At 34.4% G+C, this 23,027-nt stretch overlaps 1 long non-coding RNA gene across 6 annotated transcripts in view; it reads left to right on the top strand.

Moving 5' to 3' along the window:
• LOC122361130 overlaps positions 1 to 10,733 on the top strand; it is a 44,991-nt gene extending 34,258 nt beyond the window's left edge. For 3 of the 6 annotated variants that reach the window (XR_006252865.1, XR_006252862.1, XR_006252860.1), the window contains 3 exons: positions 2,380 to 2,829; positions 4,846 to 4,953; positions 5,996 to 7,092. This is a non-coding gene — a long non-coding RNA (uncharacterized LOC122361130). The other 3 variants (XR_006252863.1, XR_006252864.1, XR_006252861.1) reach the window with 3 other exon arrangements.
• Positions 10,734 to 23,027: the final 12,294 nt, after the last annotated feature.

Raw genomic sequence — 23,027 nt, 5'->3', positions numbered from 1 at the left:
TGTATGTGTGTATATATATATATGTGTGTGTGTATATATATAATGTGTGTGTGTGTGTGTGTGTATATATATGTGTATATGTATATATATATATATATATATATATATATATATATATATATATATATATATATATATATATATATATATATATATATACACACACACACACACATATATATATATACACACATATTTCTGTTTGTTAGGATAGAACAATAATTAGCTGAAGATAATTGAAGGAAATAGAGATGCATCATAAAATAGCTTACTGGAAAAAAATCTGCCATGCAAAAAATTAATGCACTTGATATTAATAAATTAAGAAATAGACTGTGTACTGTTTGAAGGAGATCTGATTTTAATCTACTATATGGTTTTACTTAAAATTAGCAAGTAAATATGATGCATTGCTGATGTTACTAATATTATAGTTAATATTTTTCTATATTAATTATTTTAGTAATTTGCATACATATTCATTCATTACTAAAGTACTATATTATAATCAATATTAAATAATAAATTTGTAAAAATATTTATATGTCATTTTATATACATTTAATTTGTGATATGTTATATATAAATACATGTAATAAATATAATATCTATGATAAACAAAAAACAACATGCACTTTTTGCTTTGAATGTTGTTACTAATTATTTATATTTATATATAATTATATTTTGTCACGTATATTTGTCACGTCAAAAGTGTTTTCTCAGAGACAACGATAATGTATTATGCATTATGCATTTAAAATGATCAATTAAAAGGGAATAAATAAATTAGGGGTTGAATTTGGGATTTCATTGTAATATTAATCTGTTTTCCCAATTATATTTGTGTCTGAAAACAATTCTGCGTTTAAATGTCTCCATTAGGCCGATGCTGTGGGCTGTAATTTCACTAACGATGAGGATTTGCCATGAAAAAGACAACATGATCGCCAACACATTTTCATTCCCGTCCCTTGTTTCGTGTCACTTAATCTGTCCATTTCATTTCACTGGTGGTGTTTTGGCTTGGACTCTCTTTTGTCTTCGGAGGTTTTAACAGGCTCCAGCGAGAGCTGATGAAAGCCATACCTGTATGCGTGTTACAGTGAGCGTGTGCTCATAACGTTTGTTTAAAATGAAAAACCTGACTTGATTCAATGCTTTTAGACGCTGCGATGGGAAAAACCTCTATCGGTTTTTGTTTTGATCCGAGTAAAATCCAGCAAATGTCTGTAATTTTCTCTCGGTAAGCTTCAACGGCTAGGATTCATTTTTGCCGTACCGGGGGTAAATCAATTTCAAACGCCTGGATTTCCAGACGATTGCATAATAATGACCCGCCGCTCGTGAAATCACTGTATTTACAGTGCGCTTTTCATCGCTCTAGCCACTTGAGGCCTGTTGAGTGATGAAATCGGGTCTCGCTCTGTTGCTCCGTGGCTTTGTGCCGCTCAGGGGCGTCCATCGGATCAGCATGATAATACGGCAGGCAGGCGGCGAGGGGCAGCCGGGGGACCCGTGCGTCTGCGAGAGCGGAGGAGGCTTCGGTCTCGGCACTTCCTCTCTCGCACCCCGTCAGGGCTGAAGGTCAGGGCCACACTCTGCGCCGAGTGCCTTTGTCATGCTAATGGAGGGTGTAAAAGCCAGCCGCAGCGACTCCCCTCCGTCTCCCCCTACCTTTCGGGTCTCACACACGCCCCAAAAAAGAGATTTCGCTCCACTCGCGCGGGTCGTTTCTTGAGGCCCGTCCGCAGCGAGCACGGTAACTGCGTTAGCATCCACGCCAGCAAAAACGATACCGTCTTTTTCGTCCTAAGCTCAAGCGCGCGATTGATTCTGATTGGCTGCCAGTGGTTCTGCCAATGAGTTTTTTTTAAATGTTCCAAGGTTAAGGTTTTTTCGGGGGGACTGTAAAATGGCACAGTTGTGAAAACTGGTTTTTGTAATATTCATTATGACATTTTTTGATGACGTTTCCGTGTAAGTCGGACACTTGCTGACTGCTTATGCATTGAAAAATATTATTATAATATTATAAGATTGTTAAGACAAAATGCATGTATCTACGAAATTAATTTAAAGCATTTATGCATATAATTTTTGTTCATATGAGAAAACAATTTCAGTGAAGAGTGCACAATGTTTTACTGTAACTTACTGGAAAATATAATAGTCTGTCTTTTTTTTAAATGTATATATATTTAAAGTGCCGTCGTTATGGATTTTTTCAAACGAGCTTTCACCATTATTGTCTATATGAATTTATTGTCTCTCAACTTGATGTCAGCACGAAACAAGCACATCTGGAAGTGGAAACAACCACTTGTTGTTCATTAGGCGTTGATCTGAATTCAGTTCTGATTTATTCTTTGCCGCTAGGTGCCTCTTCTGGAGCGGCAAGAGGAGCAGTTTCGCCGGTAATGCTGCACACAAAGCAAGTCAGATAAAAATGAGACCAATCGGACGAGTCACCCACATTACAGTCACACAAAGGAGGGGTTGGTCAAACTAATCATTGAGCGAGTCATGTGAGCACGTAAAGCGAAAAACATTTTGTCAGCCTGTTGTTGGTCACTCCCAAAACCAAAACGCGAACCAATGGTTATCAATAATAGTAGCATTTCTATGAACATATGCTTTAAATAAAACTGTCCTTTAAATGACTCGCTGAAAATCATTGGGCCAGTGCGCTCAGAACTCATTTGCATTGCATTGTGTTCTTTGTCCTTGACAGGTGACCGCGTGCGTTTCAAAAGCAGAATTCATCCTGTAAATATCTCCTTTCGTGTCGAATGGAGGAGCGCGTGGGCTCGGATCAAAGAAAGGATGGTGAGTAAGTTGTATTTTCGTTCCGAGCGCTCCGTTAACGCTCGCTGGCTGACGGTAAGCGAAACTAAAAGGGCTGTTTACTTCCATCATTGACTCATTGACACCTGCCAAGAGATGTGTTACAGCGCTGGCTTTATTAGACGGGCCTCGCCGAGGAAGGCTTCAGGCTGAGAACAGGACGGACTGAACTAGTGTCAATTAGCAGTGGCTTTTATGGATCAATTCCCAGAGGGCCATTAAACATCGGCCTTTTCTGCGTTAGGGTTACCTTCGCAAATGGATCCGCGCTTCTGTAAACTTTATTAGCCAATGCATGGAGACGACAAACAAAGCGGGCGGCGATTAATGGCTATCATCTTTTATTCCCCTCAAACGAAACCATGCTACGAACCCCCTGCCAAAATAAGAACGCCCGTGTTTCTATTAAAAATACCGGAGAGCGAATTTCATGGGGCTTATGTGTTCAGTCATGTACAAAAGGACCTGTATTAAGGAAGCCTCCTGAGGCATTTTGTGGGTAATGTGCTCATTTGAGATCGTTCCAGACCCTACGGACACAGCAAAACGCCCGCCTTTCACAATACGGTGGCTTTACGGTGCAAAAACGTAAGCGTTTACTTTGTGTAACGACTCAACAAAGCCATAAAGAGTGTGTAAATGAGTATTAGGATAATCTTGCATGGTTTCGTGAGGATGCGTTCACCTGCTCTGATGGAGTCGGTGTGTCTGGAAACACAAGTAATGCCTAATGAGGAATCATCACGGAAAAAAGCGTGTGTGCCGTAAAGCACCCGAGGCTGTGCATTGCAGCGATTTTACTAGAGGTCTGAGTTCATTTTTGTTTTGTTTTATGAAACAATGGCAGCAGTGGTATTTTAAAAGACGCCAATGTGCAATGAATAGACCCGTTGTTTTTACGATAAAAATACTATGTGTTGAGAAAAAATAAAGTAAGTGCTTTTGTGGGGCACCCCTAAAATGGCATTAATGTGTTCAATCATCATGGTATTATAATGGTACATGTCAGTATTATTATATGCTATTATAGGGGTTTTTAATGAACTTTTGTTTTGACGTTTTATTGTGAAATTGAAGTTGATTTATTGCTTTTTTTATTTCATTTAAATGTTCAATAATTCAACTTGTCACTTGTTGGATTTATATATATATATATATATATATATATATATATATATATATATATATATATATATATATATATATATATATATATATATATATATATATAATTTTTATTTATTTATTTATTTATTTTTATTTCAGCTTTAACAGTTTAAAAAAAAAAATTGTTAATATGTCCAAAGAAAAGTACCATCATCACTTCCACAAAAAATCATGGTACATGGTTTGCATTTTTATATCATGTTATTGTATTTCTTAAAATGTTGAATTAACTTTTCTATATTTATTATTAAAAATATATATATTTTGTCTTCTAGCGTTCATATTTTATTTTAATTCAGCTTTATTTTAGAATTACTGAACTTGTGTAAATGTGGTGTAAACATGGGCACAATTAAAGACCATTATCATGGTACACTTCTAGAAAAAAATAACAACAACACTGTGTTCGACCATCATGCTATTTCCATAATACTTTTGAGTTTTCATTTTAAACTTAGATTAAGTAATGTTTGCCTTTTACATATATTTTTTTCTATCAGACATTTATATTTTATTGTATTTTATCTTTCTTTCAATTACTATATATATATATATATATATATATATATATATATATATTTTTTTTTTAATATATATATGTGTGTGTGTATATATGTAATTTCAGATATTTTTTATTGTATTTAATTAATATCATTCATTTATATTTATTTATTTCTTTTTATAAGCATTAAAAAAAATACACAAAAAGATTATGGGTGATAGATGGTCTGACAGGAATGACTTGTGTAGCAGCCCACAGGGATTGAAATTGAAGCGTGATCACTAGGTGGCGCTCTTACACTGTCGGTGTCTGATTTCTTCCTATTGCAGGTCTAGCAGCGTGATTGAGTCATTAGGCTCTCTGAGGGTCCGTTCCCTGTCGGTGTGTTACGCAGCGATGACAGCACTGTCAGACTGATGTCACGTCTGCTCGCCGAGGTGAGGACAGGCAGGCCAGAGTTCAACAACACACACCATCTACACAATCAATCACTTTTAATTCAGCAGAATTTCAATGGCCTGCAGGATGCTTCATTGAAATCACAGGAAAAGCTATTTACTGAAATCCAATTCAAAGCAATTCATCACAATTTTTTAAACAAATAATGACCTAGTTGAACTATATGTGTATATGTGTGTGTGTGTGTGTGTGTGTGTGTGTGTATATATATATATATATATATATATATATATACATTTAGAGTTAACTTTAATGTTGCATTTTCTGATAATTTAATATGAAATATTTAAATGTATGAATTTTGTAAACAAATCGCACCTAACAAAAGTTTTTGTTTACATAATGTATGTATGTATTATGCATATTTATATGTTTATATTCTTTTATTTTATATTATATATAAATATATTTAATATATAAACATAACCTATTTTTCTTAAAATATATACATGCATGTGTTCGTACTTTTATGTAGATATGTTCAAATGAATGTTCAAATTTAAAGTCTTCAAATATATCCTCTAATAATAATAGATATTTAATAAATAAAATATTAATAATTTTTTAAAAATATATATTCATATATATAAACTTACAATAAGGTTTAACATATCATTAGTTAACATGAACTAAGATTGAACAATGCTTCTACAGCGTTTAATCATTTTGGATAATGTTAACAAACAATACCTTACCAAAAAAAAAAAAAAATTATAAATATTAATATAAAAAATATAAATATATATATATATATATATATATATATATATATATATATATATATATATATATATATATAAAAATATATATATATATATATATATATATATATATATATATATATTTTTTATTATTATTATTATACAGAACTTAAATATCTTCAAAATCATTCTATTTTAATTCTACTTCCTTAAATTCAAATTGCACTCGCCATTCTGCATCCTGCTTGACACCTCCATTCAAATTCGGCTCCCGAAAACGACATAATATCTTAACAGTCGTGTGCAATTTAATTTTCAGTGTCGCAAAATCCCGGTGACAAGCTCCGATTCTGTGACGACGAAGGCTCGAAACACAGGAGATCCTTCGAGAAACACAGAGGAACCTAAGACAAACACATCAATGCCTCGCCGCTTCTACACCTGAAGGATGAAAGCAGGCTCCGACGGTAATGTGGCTTTTTGGAAAGAGAAATGAAAGACTCTTAGCGGGGAGCCTTTGCTCTGTTGTGTCTCGGGAGGAACGAACCTGTCACCGCCGTCACTGTTGCTTGATTTCACGAGATAATGCTTCTTTTTCCCCTCCAAACAACTCCAACACGAAAGTGCTGTAAGGGAGTTTTTATGGATGGGCTGGCTGAAAGCGTCCCTACCGCCTGACAGATATCAGTGAAAGAGGCGTCCTGAGGAATCACAGCTGTCTCTGTGACAGAACGACACTCTGCGAAGCTCACAAAACAACCTGACGCTACGACATTAGCGTTTAGCCAGTCGGAGGAGTCTGCCTGTCAGTCACGCCGAGCGTTTCGTAGGTAATGCAGTCTTTCTGAAATCCTGCCAATAGTTAACGGTAATTCAGCTGAATGTAATTTATTCACAATCCACCCCTCAAATTACATATAATTAGAGAGACTCCTGCATAAATTGCTTGGACATTGTTAAATTTTCTATATTTTTTTTACTAGTTTATATTAATATATTAACATTATATATGACATGATATTTATTTTACCCAGCAAAACTTAACTGCATTTAAATATAAATGTAATTTGTAATTTTTTTGTAATACATTTTAATTTTTTTACATTTTTTTTGCATAATGGATTCGCTAAATGTATGTTTTGTATGAAGGGCTATATCATTTAAATGAATGTTTTTCAGGAAATAATATTGACATGAAAAAACCTAGATACATAATGAAACACTTCTTTTATCAGATGAATGCATAATAGTTTAATAGTTAAATGTAGCAGCGTAAAAAAAACTGCACAAATGTGATATTTGTATCTGGGTGATTCAGTTTAATATTTACATCATAATTGGTGATTTTAATTCATGTACAAAAATGTTAATATTTTTATTAATATTTATTTTAGTCTGTATAGTTCATAACTCATAATAAAGACTTATTTTTTATTTTAATATAATGTATTATGGTGTTATTAATTCATTAATACAATAATAATCATAATGTTTCTTTTCTCTTTTTCCTTTTTTGCCTGGGATTCATGATTGTTTCAGTAAAGCCTCCCGAGTCGAACCATTATTTTATCCAGAGCGGACGTCGGCTTGCTTTGAAATGGCCTTTTTACGTGATGATGGCGTGACGGTGAATCTCATTCCTGAGCATGAAAAATATTTTCAATAATTTTGAACCTTTTCGGTTTTGACGGACGGATGGTTCCAGCGTTTATTTCAAAGCCAATTCAATAAGAAATGTGCATTTAAATATGCATGGTTACCTAAAAATGTGAACAGAATCTTTTTTTTTTGTCGATAAAAGGAACTATTTAGTTTCTTTTAACTTATAGACTTCTCTCATTGAACAAAACAATTTGATTGAACTAATGCCTACAACTGTATTTCATTGCATTAAATAAAATGTCTGCAGACAAATGCAGCACGAGGCTAAAATGCTGATCAAAGTAGTTCAGTGTAGTTCATCAAATCACAGACATAAAGACTTATTATAAACTACATTTCCTTGCAATAAACGTCACTTGCTTTGATATAGTGTTCTGTAATGCAATGACGTCCAATGCACTTTAAACCAAAGCGAGCTGCACTATAATGTTCCTCCAGCAGAGATCAGTAGCGCATTGAAGCAGCAGTCAAGTAAATTAAAACTGAAAAAATTGTGATTATTCCTGTTAGAAAATGCATCACAGTTGATCAGTGAAGCTTCTCAGCTACAATCCATCTGCCTATCGAATTTTTACGTAACCAAACAGCAACTTCTGCATTCAATTCTGGGAAAAAAAAAGGAAATTAATTAAAAATAACGGCCTCCGAATGCTGCAGGAGATCAGCGGCGTGCTTGCACCGCAGAGAGCCGCAGCTCTTACTCGCGTTAAAGACGTATTTCACAGCACACGTACTTCTGTAGTGGCCACTGATTGGCAGCTGTTATTTTCTTCTCAGACGTAAGCCGTCAGAGGCTCTGTGCTCAAGTGAAAAATGGATTTGGAAAATAAAAAAAAAAACACATCAAAATGAAGGCATTTATTTTACAGTCCATTGCGGTTCCGATATAGCGTGGAGACGGGTTCTGTGTCGGGGTCAGACGAGGGCACCGCTGACATTTCACTGCCCTCAATCTGATCTACAGAGTAGATCTGACACCAAATGTAGTCAGAAACGGCTTAATGGAAATGCTAATAACCAAAAGATTACGTCTTGTGTTTTTCTTCATAGAGGTGACGCAGTCCCGGATGCTTTACGCTGAATGTACAGACTGCTGCTGTTAGGAATCAAAGGAACATTCTTCCCCCGGTTATGCTTTCTTCGGAGGTGCCTTCTTTGTACTTAAATTCTGCAAACATGATTTTAAGTATGTTTAATTATTAATAATATAATTAAAAAATATTATAAGTAATACAAACACGCACGTATAGATTTTTTTATTAAAATATTTTTTATGGACTTTATTAATAGTATTAATAGATATCAACATATTTTATTTATTTATGTATATATTAGTGCTTTCAAAAAAAAAAAATTAAGCGATTAATTACGTCCAAAATAAAAGCTTTGCATGCATAATTGTGTACTGTGTATATTTATTATGTATATTTAAATACACATATTTTTTAAATATTTTTATATATATATATATATATATATATATATATATATATATATATATATATATATATATATATATACATATATACATACATACATACACACACACACACACATATATATATATATATATATATATATATATATATATATATATATATATATATATATATATATATATATATATTATACATGTGTGTGTTTGTATTTTATATATATACATAATAAATATACACATACACATAAACAAATCTTATTTTGGATGCAATTATTCATGATTAATCGTTTGACAGCACTAATAAATACATAAACAAATAAACGTTTATATGAGGACTTCATTGAATGAATTTTTTTTTTTACTTAACTAGTCATTAAAAATAAATCACACAAAATAATTTATTATTCAAACTGGTTTCTGCAATTAACTGTGATAATAAAATAAAAGCTAATAAAAGGATTAGGTAACAATAATAATAATAATAATAATAATAATAAAGAATATGTATGTGTGTATGTGTGTGTGTGTGTGTGTCCACTAGGCCCCTGACATCAGTTAGTGTATTGATTAGATGAGTCATTATATCTAAATCACACAGCACAGCTTATCTCACATATAAAGCACTTAGATTTACTTCTGATATAAGCAATGCCAGACGCTTGTCTTTGTAGTCTTGCGATGCAAGGAGACTGGAGAGTGCTTAATAGAAATAAATAATTAAAAATCAAAGGGTCTCCTTCTTGCCACATGCCAGGCTTTCTTTTAAGTGCTCCGAATAACAATTTAAGATAGCGATCTTAAAGTTTACAGGGCCAGTCGCGGGGAAAAAGTCTCTTTACGAGGCACAGCATAAGACCTGCTGCCAGAGCCGAATATTATAACGTCAGAGGGATTCTTTTCTCAGTAAAATCAGGATGCTTTGCTTCCAAATCCATGCAAACCCAAGCTCTAGACTAGACGCTTCACCTCGCGGCGCGTCGAGGGCATCTTCAATATAAAGAAGATCAGGTTTGTGTTCGGAGACAGACGGATGACTCGTCCGGGAGATAAAGCAGATGATAACTTGGTGCTCTTTACTCTTGCTAAATGGCTTGGAGAGCACCGTGGATCTTCAAGCGCGCATTTATCAGGCTCAGACGGGGCTCGCCGCTCTCAATAATTAATGCACGTGTCTGTGCGTGTTTCTGAGTCCGTGCTGCGGGGGGAGATCCCGAAGCCTTCGGGTGAAGCTCCCGCCATTCCAGCATCACCCACGCATCACGAAACGTTGCTTTTGAACCGCTCTCGAGGAACGCGTGCCACTAATATTCCCGGGGGCCATTAGCAAAAGTCCCATTAGCTGTAAATTGCTAATAAAAATGTCACGAACTGTGTTTTTAGAATATAAAATCGTCTTTGCTTTGATCTTAATGGACTAGTTTTTGGTGACCTTTTGCTGGTCAGGACGCATTTTAAGGCTTTGTCTTTATTCCCAAACCCATGCATTGAAAGACACAAAGGCTTTTTGTCCCCTTAGTCTGTTAAATAACTTAATGCAGTCCATAAATTAGCGTCATTAGTCTCCAATGACATTACTGAAATTATATTGTGCAAATGGAAAGATTTGTCGCCATGTGTTGTAATTATAAACTTGCAAATGAATTTGGTATTAGTCAAAAAGCTTTTCCCCTTTGCAATTAATTCAGGGGGTGTTTACCGCTAGAAACTCATTTCTTATCAAACAGACGAGCAAACATCAGACTTTTTACAGCCGTTCGTGCCAATTTCTTCTCATTGACTCGAGCGCTGACTATTGTGTTTGTTTCACCTCAGGTTCAACTTCATTTCCTCCGCGAAAGTCTAGAAGTGTCGGCTTTCCACATTTGTGCCAAGTTTGGTTGTCAGCGGGGTTTAAGATGAATTAAGAGAGACTTTTACACCCAGAGGAGTTCGAGCCAAGTCCCTAGAGATCCAAACCTGCAAGGTCAGCTAATCCGGTCCTGACACAAAACTCTCTGAAACTAGATTGCCAACGGCCTGAAGATCCCTTCGGTTCGGCTTGATTTCTGCACAGGCGCTCTTACAAATAAAATTCTTCAGTGGTTCTTTGGAGGACCCATTTAAAACCATTTTAACCGTATAGGATTTAACACTGTATGAGATATTATTGGAGTAGGTTGAACATTAAGTTAAGATAAAAACGTAATTTAAATATTAATTTATTATTAAAAATGTATATACAGTATACACACATTTTTATGTAATGATCTTTATATGCGCGCACACACACACACACACACACACACACACACACATATATATATATATATATATATATATATATATATATATATATATAGTACAATATATTATTGAGTACGTTATATTGTTAATTAGAGATTAAAATAAAAGCTATTTTAATTATATAAAAATGTATTTAAAAATTTGATTTATTTAAAAATTATGTACTTTATATATGTAATTGTATACACATGCATATACAGACGTGGACAAAATTGTTGGTACCCTTTGGTCAATGAAAGAAAAAGTCACAATGGTCACAGAAATAACTGTTATCTGACAAAAGTAATAATAAATAAAAATTCTATAAATGTTAACCAATGAAAGTCAGACATTGTTTTTCAACCATGCTTCAACAAAATTATTTAAAAAAATAAACTCACGAAACAGGCATGGACAAAAATGATGGTACCCCTAGAAAACACTGAAAATAATGTGACCAAAGGGACATGTTAATTCAAGGTGTGTCCACTAATTAGCATCACAGGTGTCTACAACCTTGTAATCAGCCATTGGGCCTATATATATGGCTCCAGGTAATCACTGTGTTGTTTGGTGATATGGTGTGTACCACACTCGACATGGACCAGAGGAAGCAAAGGAAAGAGTTGTCTCAAGAGATCAGAAAGAAAATTATAGACAAGCATGTTAAAGGTAAAGGCTATAAGACCATCTCCAAGCAACTAGATGTTCCTGTGACTACAGTTGCACATATTATTCAGAAGTTTAAGATCCATGGGACTGTAGCCAACCTCCTGGACGTGGCCGCAGGAGGAAAATTGATGACAAATCTAAGAGACGGATAATCCGAATGGTAACAAAAGAGCCTAGAAAGACTTCTAAAGAGATTCAAGGTGAACTTCATGCTCAAGGAACATCAGTGTCAGATCGCACCATCCGTCGTTGTTTGAGCCAAAGTGGACTACATGGGAGACGCGACCAAGGAGGACACCATTGTTGAAAACGAATCATAAAAAAGCAAGACTGGAATATGCCAAACTACATGTTGACAAGCCACAAAGCTTCTGGGAGAATGTCCTGTGGACAGATGAGACAAAAATCGAAGTTTTGCCAAGGCACATCAGCTGTATGTTCACAGACGAAAAAATGAAGCATATCAAGAAAAGAACACTGTCCCTACTGTGAAACATGGAGGAGGCTCTGTTATGTTCTGGGGCTGCTTTGCTGCGTCTGGCACAGGGTGTCTTGAATCTGTGCAGGGTGCAAATGAAATCTCAAGACTATCAAGGAATTCTAGAGAGAAATGTACTAGCCAGTGTCAGAAAGCTTGGTCTCAGTCGCAGGTCATGGGTCTTGCAACAGGACAATGACCCAAAACACACCGCTAAAAACACCCAAGAATGGCTAAGAGGAAAAAAATTGGACTATTGTAAAGTGGCCTTCTATGAGCCCTGACCTCAATCCTATTGAGCATCTTTGGAAGGAGCTGAAACATGCAGTCTGGAAAAGGCACCCTTCAAACCGGACACAACTGGAGCAGTTTGCTCATGAGGAGGGGCCAAAATACCTGCTGAGAGGTGCAGAAGTCTCATTGACAGTTACAGGAAGCGTTTGATTGCAGTGATTGCCTCAAAGGTTGCGCAACAAAATATTAAGTTAGGGGTACCATCATTTTTGTCCAGGTCTGTTTAGTGAGTTTATTTTTTTAAATAATTCTGTTGAAGCATGGTTGAAAAACAATGTCTGACTTTCATTGGTTAACATTTATAGAATTTTATTTATTATTACTTTTGTCAGATAACAGTTATTTCTGTGACCATTGTGAGTTTTTCTTTCATTGACCAAAGGGTACCAACAATTTTGTCCACGTCTGTAATAAAAGGTTAAGTTAAAACTTAATTCAAATGCGATTTCATTATAAAAAATTCATTATAAAAAATTTCATTACATAAAAAGTATATACACACATTTCTATATAATGATCTTTACACACACACACAAAGATTAATTTAAAGACGTAATTATACACTAAAATGTAAATCCGAGCTGTTTCTACTTAAAGAAACTTGCACTGATCTTCAAACATATCAGTGCCTTTGTTTTGCCACAAGATGCACATCAGCAATGTTTTTTTTTTCTAACGCACGATTATAAAAATGACTTAAATGTCCTAATTGAACTATGGCTTAATGCTGGTTTTAGCCTGCGCTAAGAAATCGATATTAGAACGATTTCCGAAGACTGAAAAATCACCTGAAAATGCAGAATGTGAAAATCCGCAATCCATTTTCCAAGCTGCAGTGAAATGCTGCGTGGCATAATTACCGTTTTTACTGCATTCTTGATCAAATAATATAGAAATAGTCACTAAAAATGCTTTTAAAGGGTTCCGCGTGGCACAGGTTCTAAATTCTTTTTTTGAAACTTTATTTTTAATAATAATGCTGAGCAGGATCTCGCTGGCTTGAGGAGGAGCCCAGACAGAGCCGACGGGCCTTATCGTGCCTATCATCTTAAAAGTAGGAACTGTCTGAGCCTGACCTTGAGTTGATCTGGAGCTGATAGATGGATGGGGCTGATTGGAGATACTTGTCTCTGCTCTTCATTTCCCAGGGCGACAGGAGTGTCGGTCCTACACCTCACCCCGGAGTCATGCAGATGTTTCAGGCCCGGGCAGGATAAAGCCAAAGGTAAGCGAGGGGGCTGGGATTTGTGTGGCGGTTTCACTGCAATCAGCTTAGTGGAAAAAGAAAGTTATTCTGGTCCCTGAAGCTTCCGATTGTGCCGCGCAGATAGCAGTGGGTGACAGGAGCACTCATTGATTATCTGTCCCAGGGCCCGTCTGAGAGACGTTCTCTTCCTCCGGCAGATAGCAGAGACTACGGCTAATTGACCTCCGGCGTCCGCTCTCGTAACGGAAAGGACAGGTCGCGAGAATGCTTTGTTCTCCGCATTGTGCAAATGCACAATGGGAAAACAATTGATTTGTGCTTCAGTTGCGTTTTTAAATTAAAGCGTTAAGCGCGTGCGCTCTGCTTATTTTTAGCAACTGACTCTTTCAGTCCAGCAAATAATTCTTGAAGTAGACATGCATACATTTATTTATTTATTTATTTATTTATGCAAAAAGAAGTCATTTGTGGATGTAAATGTGTGGCGCAATTAATATGTAAACATGTAATGTATATTAATAGAATGATATCATGTAAATAAATATTTACATATATATATATATATATATATATATATATATATATATATATATATATATATATATATATATATATATATATATATATAGTACATACATATGCAATGATTCATGCATATTATTCATAAAATAAATATACATCACATTTTTATTAAACATTATATGTAAGTGATTTTTAAAATATATGTAATGTGTATTTAATATATAATTTATGAAATATTTATAAATACTTGTTTTGAGCCAGATAAATACTGATTTTATATATATATATATATATACTACTAATAATAGTGAAATAATATAACAGTGAAGGTACATTGATTGATGCATATTATTCATAATATAAATTTCGAATATGATATGTTAAGATTACTTTAAAATTAATATGTAAATGGAAAATATAAGTAATATGTACAGTATATTTACAAATTCTAAACCGCATTATTTAAATTATATTAATAAATACTTTTAAATGTATATTCGCACAATTATTTAGATCCAGATAAATAAACAGCAATGACAAATCAATGAAGGCACACATACAGTAATTCATGCATATTACTCATACGTTAAATAGGCAATGTTTAACATTATAGTTATTTTAAAAATGATTTGAGATTACATTTAAATTAGTTTTTGTGTTAAATAAATGCTTTAAAAATGACGAGATCGGTGAGAGCTCATGAGCACACCTACATATCATTCATAAACTGAAGGAGGAATATAATAATCCCCATTTGATTTTTTCCAAATCGTCATTAGTTTAATGTTCACTACGGTTTGCCAGACCCATAGAAGAGAATTCCAAAATGTCCATGCTTTTTTGGGATGATTGGATCGCTATAAAAGAGCTGTAGAGAAGATAAACAGCAAAGACAAAAGAAGTGCTTTCTTTCCGAACTCTTTCCGGGAAGGTATGCACATCTCAGATCATTTGTTTCCATCTCTGGAATATTTTCCCTCACACCTTGTGTAGTTGTCCCACTTTGCCACCTAAAAAGTTAGCTCTTAAATTATAAACCGTCTCAGGTTGCCTGCTAACTTGCCAGAACGTTGTCCTGGATAGCTTTAGCTAACCACATTTCTGAAATGAAAAAATCTGAGATTAATTCAAAGTAACACTGAAATGTTCAGCGTCATTATGATTAAAATAATCTGATGATTCTGGTATGCATATTTTGACCAATCAAACGGCAATATGCGTCGACTCTTATTTGCTTATTTGCCATTTTGGTTGGATACATTTACTCACCTCAGGCCATCTAAGATGTAGATGAGTTTGTTTCTTCATCAGGTTTAGAAAAATGTAGCGTTGCATGACTCGCTCAGCAATGAATCCTCTGAAGTGAATGGGTGCCGTCAGAATGAAAGTCCAAACGGCTGATCCACAAGTAATCCACACCACTCCAGTAGATCAAATAATGTCTTGGGAGGAGAAAAGCCATCATTAAAACATTCTTTTTTTTTTTTTTTTAATGTAAAATATGTATACATACACACATGTAACTTTTTTTTTTTTTGAACAACCATTAAAACATTTCTAACTATCAAACCATTGTTTGCATTGTTTGCAAAGTCCTGTTTCTATAATAGCACTTTCTCCGGTGAAAAAGTTGCATCGTCTGAATCACGAGAGAAATCTGCACAGACCAAGCACCGTTTACAAGCCGAAACTGTCCAAAAATATGTCAGTGAATTTTAATTCGAGGGACAACAGGAGATGAACTTTCTGAATATTTTCTTGAAATTTGCATCCAAATTGTTTGCGCATTAAAAAAATAAACGCGACCTCATGTTGTGTGACAATCCCGTTTACACAATGCCTACAAAACTTTTGTTTGTCATAAAAAAGTTCAGATGAGGTGCGTTTTCGCATCAGTAACAAGCATTTAGAAAGGAAAGATTGACGAATATGTAAAAAAAAAAAAAAAAAAACAGTATGCAATGGACTGAAGTGTTATTATGGACTGCATTTATTTCTAATAAACATGCAGTTTTTCTTTTCACAAGCTGTTGATTGATGGACTGATGTGAATTACTTTATTATTTTTATGTTTTCATCAGCAGTTATTCTGACGGCACCCATTTACTGTAAAGGGTCCATTAGTGAGCAAGTAATGCTAAATTTCTTCAAATATGTTCCACTGAAGATTTACATGTTAGATGACCTTAGGGTGAGTGAATATAAGCAAATTAAAATTCTTAGCCCGACCGCTGGTTTAAGAGCGTCGGTAGCAACATCCGAGATGACGTTCACACCAGAGTGTTAGGTCTCCTGAAGTATGAAAGAGCAACCTCTGAGCAATAACATTTTGGTCCGGGCAACCCTGAGGCTGCATTTTCCTCATGTTCCATTTACACAAGCTGGTGTTTACCGAAGCAATTCAGGTTAAGTGCTTTTGTTGAAGGGCACAGCTGCCCTATTCCCACCTGGGAAAAGAGGTAATGCAATCACGATCTCCTTGCCAAACTATAGATGTGAAATGAGCTATATGCTATCGGTAAGCCGCGTGCGCTGAAGGCCGCGGTTGGGAAAGCCAGAGCGGTGACGTGGCTTTATCTCCCCCGCCCTGCCCTTGTAGCGCTGAAGAGTGGAGATAATTGCATATTGATAGGCGAGCCATAATTAATGATGATGAGCTTAGCGGCAATGCTATCTGCGCAGGATCCCATCCAAATGCAGGGTGAGATCATGCCAAAGGCTTCATTTTGAGTCAGCAGGCTATTTGTCTGGCTGTTTCTCTTGAATCCGTGGCTCGGTTTGATTCGGTAGGTGCGCTGAACGCAACGGTCAATAGTTCAGGAGGTACCTTGCGAGATCAAGTCAGGCCTGGTATTGATTCCTCCGAAATCAATTATTTGTTATTGACACAAAAGCCTACGGTGGTTACTGCTGGAACGATCAACTAAGATACTTTTGTTTCTTTGTTGTGCCTTTCGTTCCATTCCACCATTCATACACAACAGAGATGTTTGCGATTTATTTCCTGTAATATTTCTAACGTGTATTTAAAATGCATGCAGCCGAGACCTTAATGATCATTTCTTCTCGAGTTTTGCATACTGCATCACTGTTTCCCTACTCGGTTAAACTGAGAAATAATAATCACACACTCTGTCCTTTTTGTGATATATTAAGTCTAATTTATCAGAATGAATCACTCCTTCCGAACAATGTTTTTTTTTTGCCTTGTAGATTGGGATTACATGAAGTGACTCGCTTCATCCTAAATGACTGTGCTGAAGAATAAAAGATATATTTTTAAAATGATTTGCTTTGGTTTTTGTAATCCTAAACGGTTCTCTCTCTTGCATCGGAGAGTCTGATTCATTCTAGTGAATCACTTCATCTTAAACAGTTCTCTTTTCTGCACGTTGCACTGGAAAGTCTCATTCACTTTTGTGAATCACTTCGGCCTAAATAATTCTTTCTTTCTCATATGTTGCTTTGCAAAGTCCGATTCACATCTGCGATTCGCTTTCAGGACATGGCCTGGTAAACAAAGTTATTTCATAAATGCTAATTCATGCATGCATTTTTGTTCCATGGCCTCATTATATCTTTATTTGCCCTTTAATTAGCAACGTATCCCTTTAGTCAGTAATTTCGGTGATCATCATGTAGCATAATTAATATTCATGAGCAAGCTTTCGTAGCGCTTGACGGCATGCATGCATGTTCGTGTTCTCTTTATAGAATTTATAGTACTGCATTACACGTTACTGAAATATTTATGAACGTTTTGAATGAGTTTTATATATTCATATTTGCTCATTTACTGCTAATCTGAGGAATGCCACTTTGTTAATCGCTAATAAGAGTGTCACGAGTAGGATTTATTCTCAGGTGAGAGTTACTGTCGTTTTATGCTGCTCGTAAAGTTAACTCAAGAATTTTTCTTAGGTTTCTGAATTCTGTGACCTCTTTCAGTTTCATTAAACGTCTGCTTTTGTTGTGCCTATGTATTGTGATGCATTAACGTTGCAGTCTACACTTTTGACTCTGAATCATGTTACGTTGCATTGGATTCATTCTCCTGAACGCTCTGGTTCGTTCTAGTGATTCTGTTCGTTCCAAATGATTCTTTGTCTCTCTCATATGTGCATTGCCGGACAGTCCGGTTCATCCTCGTGAATCAGTTCGTTTATGTAAGTTTACAGATGAATATATAACAAATTATTCCACTTTGCTATGTTTTAACTTTCATTTTCAATCCCTTTTTAGTTTGCTTTGTGTACATTTATCCGTGCATCGCATTGCAATTTGATCATTTTCTCTTCAGCAGCTCAATTGCGTTTTGCTTCAAATTCCTGGAGCAAATATGATCCTTATCTGGTAGATTTATTGTAAATTGGAGCGACTGGTTAGCTATTTCTCATGCATGTTCAGTATGTTTGTATTGAGGTTTTGATTTAGTTACGACGCCGAGGTCTCAGAGCTGGTGTCGCAGTACTGAAGCTGGAATCTTTGCTACCGAGTGATCCCCGGTGTGCTCCGGACGCCTCGATTTGATATGTCTGGGCTAGTGCGTGTCGGGTAATGTGTGTGTGTTCGTGGGCCCGTGGGGGACAGGGCTTTGTGAGAGTGATGGTCCGTGTCTACAGGACTGCAGTGAGGACAGTGTCAATGTGACTGATGGCGGGGGCTCTGAGATGGGCTGTGTTGGAGGTAGCGGAGCGTGTAATGAACGCTAACTCACTCTCCGCGGTTTCCTCTTCCTTCACATCCCTGTACGGCTCTCCTGGGCCAGGTACACCCGCTGAATGCACAAGCGTCTGTTTAATGAGCTGCGGTGGTAGGGCTTTGCTCATCCAATCGGAGTTTAGAGCTGCACCTGTACGTTTTATAATCTTCATTTTACTTTTTAACTCGAGCGCTTCGTAATGCGAGGCCGCTTTTGGGTCAAAGATGAGACTTCCCATTTTGGCGTCTGCGTCAAATTCAATTTGCAAAAGCGATTTTATATAGCCTACCTAAAGCTTTTGAAATGCGAGTCAAGTGTGCAGTGTTTGTAATGTGAAAATAAAACGGGTGAAATAAAAGATATCTTTGTGTAAAACTGAAACTAATACTATTATATTTCAGATTATTACAAACTGGGTGGTATTTTTAGTTCAAAATAATAAAAAAACCCATAGGATTTGAAGAAGAGACCAAATTGTAAAGTAGAAAAATAATGATAATAAGAATGACAAATTGTCACACGACACAGCAAGGATTATCGATTATTTTTATTTATTTATTTATTTATTTTTTGTCAGGTGAACCCTTTTTATATGAAATATTTACTTAAAATACCCCCAACGATTAAGTTCATATTTAATTAATGAACTACACCTGACATGCAGGTAGACAAAAATAAATACTATATGAATATTTTTATATTTAAATAATCTATATAAACCCCAGTTTGGGAAACCCACTTTTAAATATATATATATATATATATATATATATATATATATATATATATATATATATATATATATATATATATATATATATTATATTTTTATATTATTTTATATTTATACTATATTATTATTTTTTTACTTTCATTTCATTTGAGATATGATAAATCAAGGATGCATTAAATTTAAAATATTTGCTGTTGTTTAAAACTTTCTATTCAGCAATTTTTTTTTTTTTTTTTTTTTAAATATTAAGCAAATCAGTTGCCAATCAGCACATTAGAATGATTTATGAAGTATCATGATATCCTCACATCATTTGTTAAATAGTCAGTATTTATTTGCTGTTTTTAAATGATAAAAAAAGGCTCTGATCTCAAAATCCAAACTTTTATGCTCATTTCCTCCTTGCTGATAGTTTTCAGCGTATTGTTTAATCATGGATTTGGACTTTTCTTTACTTCCCGACTGGTTCTTGGCCCGAGCGTGCGGTCAAAACTCTTTGTGCAATCCACTAGTTCTTGGACGTCTCCTTTCGTGCGACCGGTGGGCTCGCCGTGACACTTCCATGCTGCTGGGTGTCAGCGGTGATGATGGTCGGCCTTCAGTCCCAGATGGCTCCCATATGGTTGAGCGTCTGTGATTGATCCCTTCCCCAGCACACCACACCCTCTTCCATGCATATTCACGCGGTGTGTTCTTACTTTCGATAACGCGCGCACACACATTGTTTACAGGCTGGTACTTTTCATACGCGTCCTTGCAGCTTTGACAGGTGTGTGTGATGAATAGTCGAGCGCTTGTCATTACCTGCGTTCTGTTCTCCGAGCGCGTGTTTTAAATACAGCTTGTGTCAAGTCAAAAGGTTCCTCCATTCATCTACAGACACCAGCGAAGTGCTGCATGGGGAAGAAATTGTGCAAAGGAGGCAGATACCGCATTATGAGCTGCAAAATATATGACGTGGTACGAGCGGCAGGAAATAGAAGGTTCTGCACAGTTTAACTTAAATGCTAAAAGATAACTACATTTTGCAGCGGTTGGACATTGATTTTGTTTTTAATTTAAAATATGTTTTCTAACTGTATGAATCAGCATAATCCGAATATGAACTTAATTTAGCAAATGCAATTTATAATATAACGGGTATATTATATATTATGGCATTTTAGTAATCATTTAGTTAATACGTTAACACAAATAAGTACATTTAGTTAAATAAATGTCTCATTTTTATAAAGTTGTTCATTTGTGTGGTTGATACAAATAGTGCATTTTTTGAGAAGAAGTGCATTAATGTAATTTAAAAATTAAAATATATTTTATTACATGTAAAAAATCAATTTATGACACAAAAAAAGATTAATTACTTTCATGCCAAATAATTAGTTTTAAACTAATTACAATTTTAAAACCTATCCTAGGTTTTGCTCATTTGTCAGAAAGTTTTTTTTTTTTTTTTTTTTTACTAATTTAAGACACAATAAAATTTTATATGCTTTTTCTTTTATATATTTTTATGTACAAGTCAGAAAAAATAAAACATTAAATTTTTAAAATTTAAGTTTAATTGTTTAAAATTTAAATGAACTAACATACTATAACCTAAACATGTTAAAAGTGCAATGCAAAAATTTACTAAGGTCTATTCAAATATTACATGAAACCTAAAAAATGTAAAAATAAAATGGTATATAAATAATACAAAAACTTCCCTTCAGTGCATGTTTTATTAATTGTTTTTAATCTGCTGTTATATTCATCATAACTATCTTGACTAACATTCCAAAATCTTCTGTAACACTCATTCTGTAAAACTTTTTCAGGAAATGCAGACATGGTACCTGAATGATAAAACACTGCCGGTTCTGATGCAGAGGAGCTTGGGCTCATTGTTTCAAAATGGAAAAATGAGGAATGGTGCATTTGAAAGTTGTCATGAAGACGGAGATGATAAACATCTGGAGTCTGTGTTTGCTCTACGGCTCCTCCAGCTTGTTCTTAATGTATATATTAATGTCAGTTGGTTTAACGCGTGGCTCATGAAAGTGACTGATGAATTCTGTAGGCTCTGTACAGACCGGAGCTGTCAGGCTGTGCTGTTGTGGTTAGTTAAGATGATTGTGGGGTTTGAGCTTTCCCAGTGGACTCGTGCTGTGTTTTCAGAGGTCTGCGGCCGCGGCGAGCTGCTCTGCTTGTGTTTTACATGTGGTCTAAGCAGGTGTGATGTGATATATGGTGACGGTCGTAAATTGAATCTCTCCTGTTAATGAATGTGGGCTTTTGTTCTAATCATCTGGGAGAAGTCACTCAGATTCTAGCCTTGCCCACAACGAAATCAATAAAGTAAGTTTGGCACAAAGTCTTAATATCCAGTAGAAACCATAATGGCAAAAAACAATTAAAATTAAAAAAATAAATAAATAAAAAAAAAAAAAAAAAAAAAAATATAATATATATATATATATATATATATATATATATATATATATATATATATATATATATATATATTTTTTTTTTTTGATTTATTAGAAACAGAAAAATAACAGAAAAAAAAAAAAGCACAAAATGTTTAACAATTGAAAACATTTAAACTTAAGAAAAGTCAAAGTCCATTTATATATATATATATATATATATATATATATATATATATATATATATATATATATATATATATATATATATATATATATATATATTTATATTTATATATATATATATATATATATATATATATATATATATATATATATATATAAAATATATATACACTTATATTTATATATATATATATATAATTCATAAATATTTATATATATATATATATATATATATATCAATTTCTATTTGATATATATATATATATACATATTTTAAATGGAATTTATATATTTATATATATATTTATGGATATATATATATATTGATAAATGAAAAAATATATATATATATATATATATATATATATTATATAAATAACTGGGATGCAAGGATTGGAAACTTCACTTGCTTTTTGTCTTATTTCTTAAAAATTCATAAAGCACTTTATACGCTTTTTGAGTTATTACGCAGTCAATTTCTGAATCTGATTTAAATTGAATTCGGAATACAACATTTTAAATGAGAATTAATGTAAGGATTACAATCAGGAGGGAATATTAAAACACCAAATGATGACAGTGTAATTGTGCAGTAAAATAAAAAAGAAAATAATATAAATATATAAAAGGATTATATGGACTGCATTATCTTTATGCATTTGATTGTGACAGAAAATTCAAGATCGTAGGATAAATGAGATGTGCTCCGCTTTGACTCATCCAGAGATTAATGGGATCCCTTCATCCTGAAGTATCAGGATGAAAGTGTAATTGCTCGACC

The sequence above is a fragment of the Puntigrus tetrazona genome, chromosome 16 (assembly GCF_018831695.1).
Source record: "Puntigrus tetrazona isolate hp1 chromosome 16, ASM1883169v1, whole genome shotgun sequence".
NCBI lineage: Eukaryota > Metazoa > Chordata > Actinopteri > Cypriniformes > Cyprinidae > Puntigrus > Puntigrus tetrazona.
Note: the sequence above shows the minus strand (reverse complement) of the source record. Positions and strands in the feature narration are given on the sequence as shown.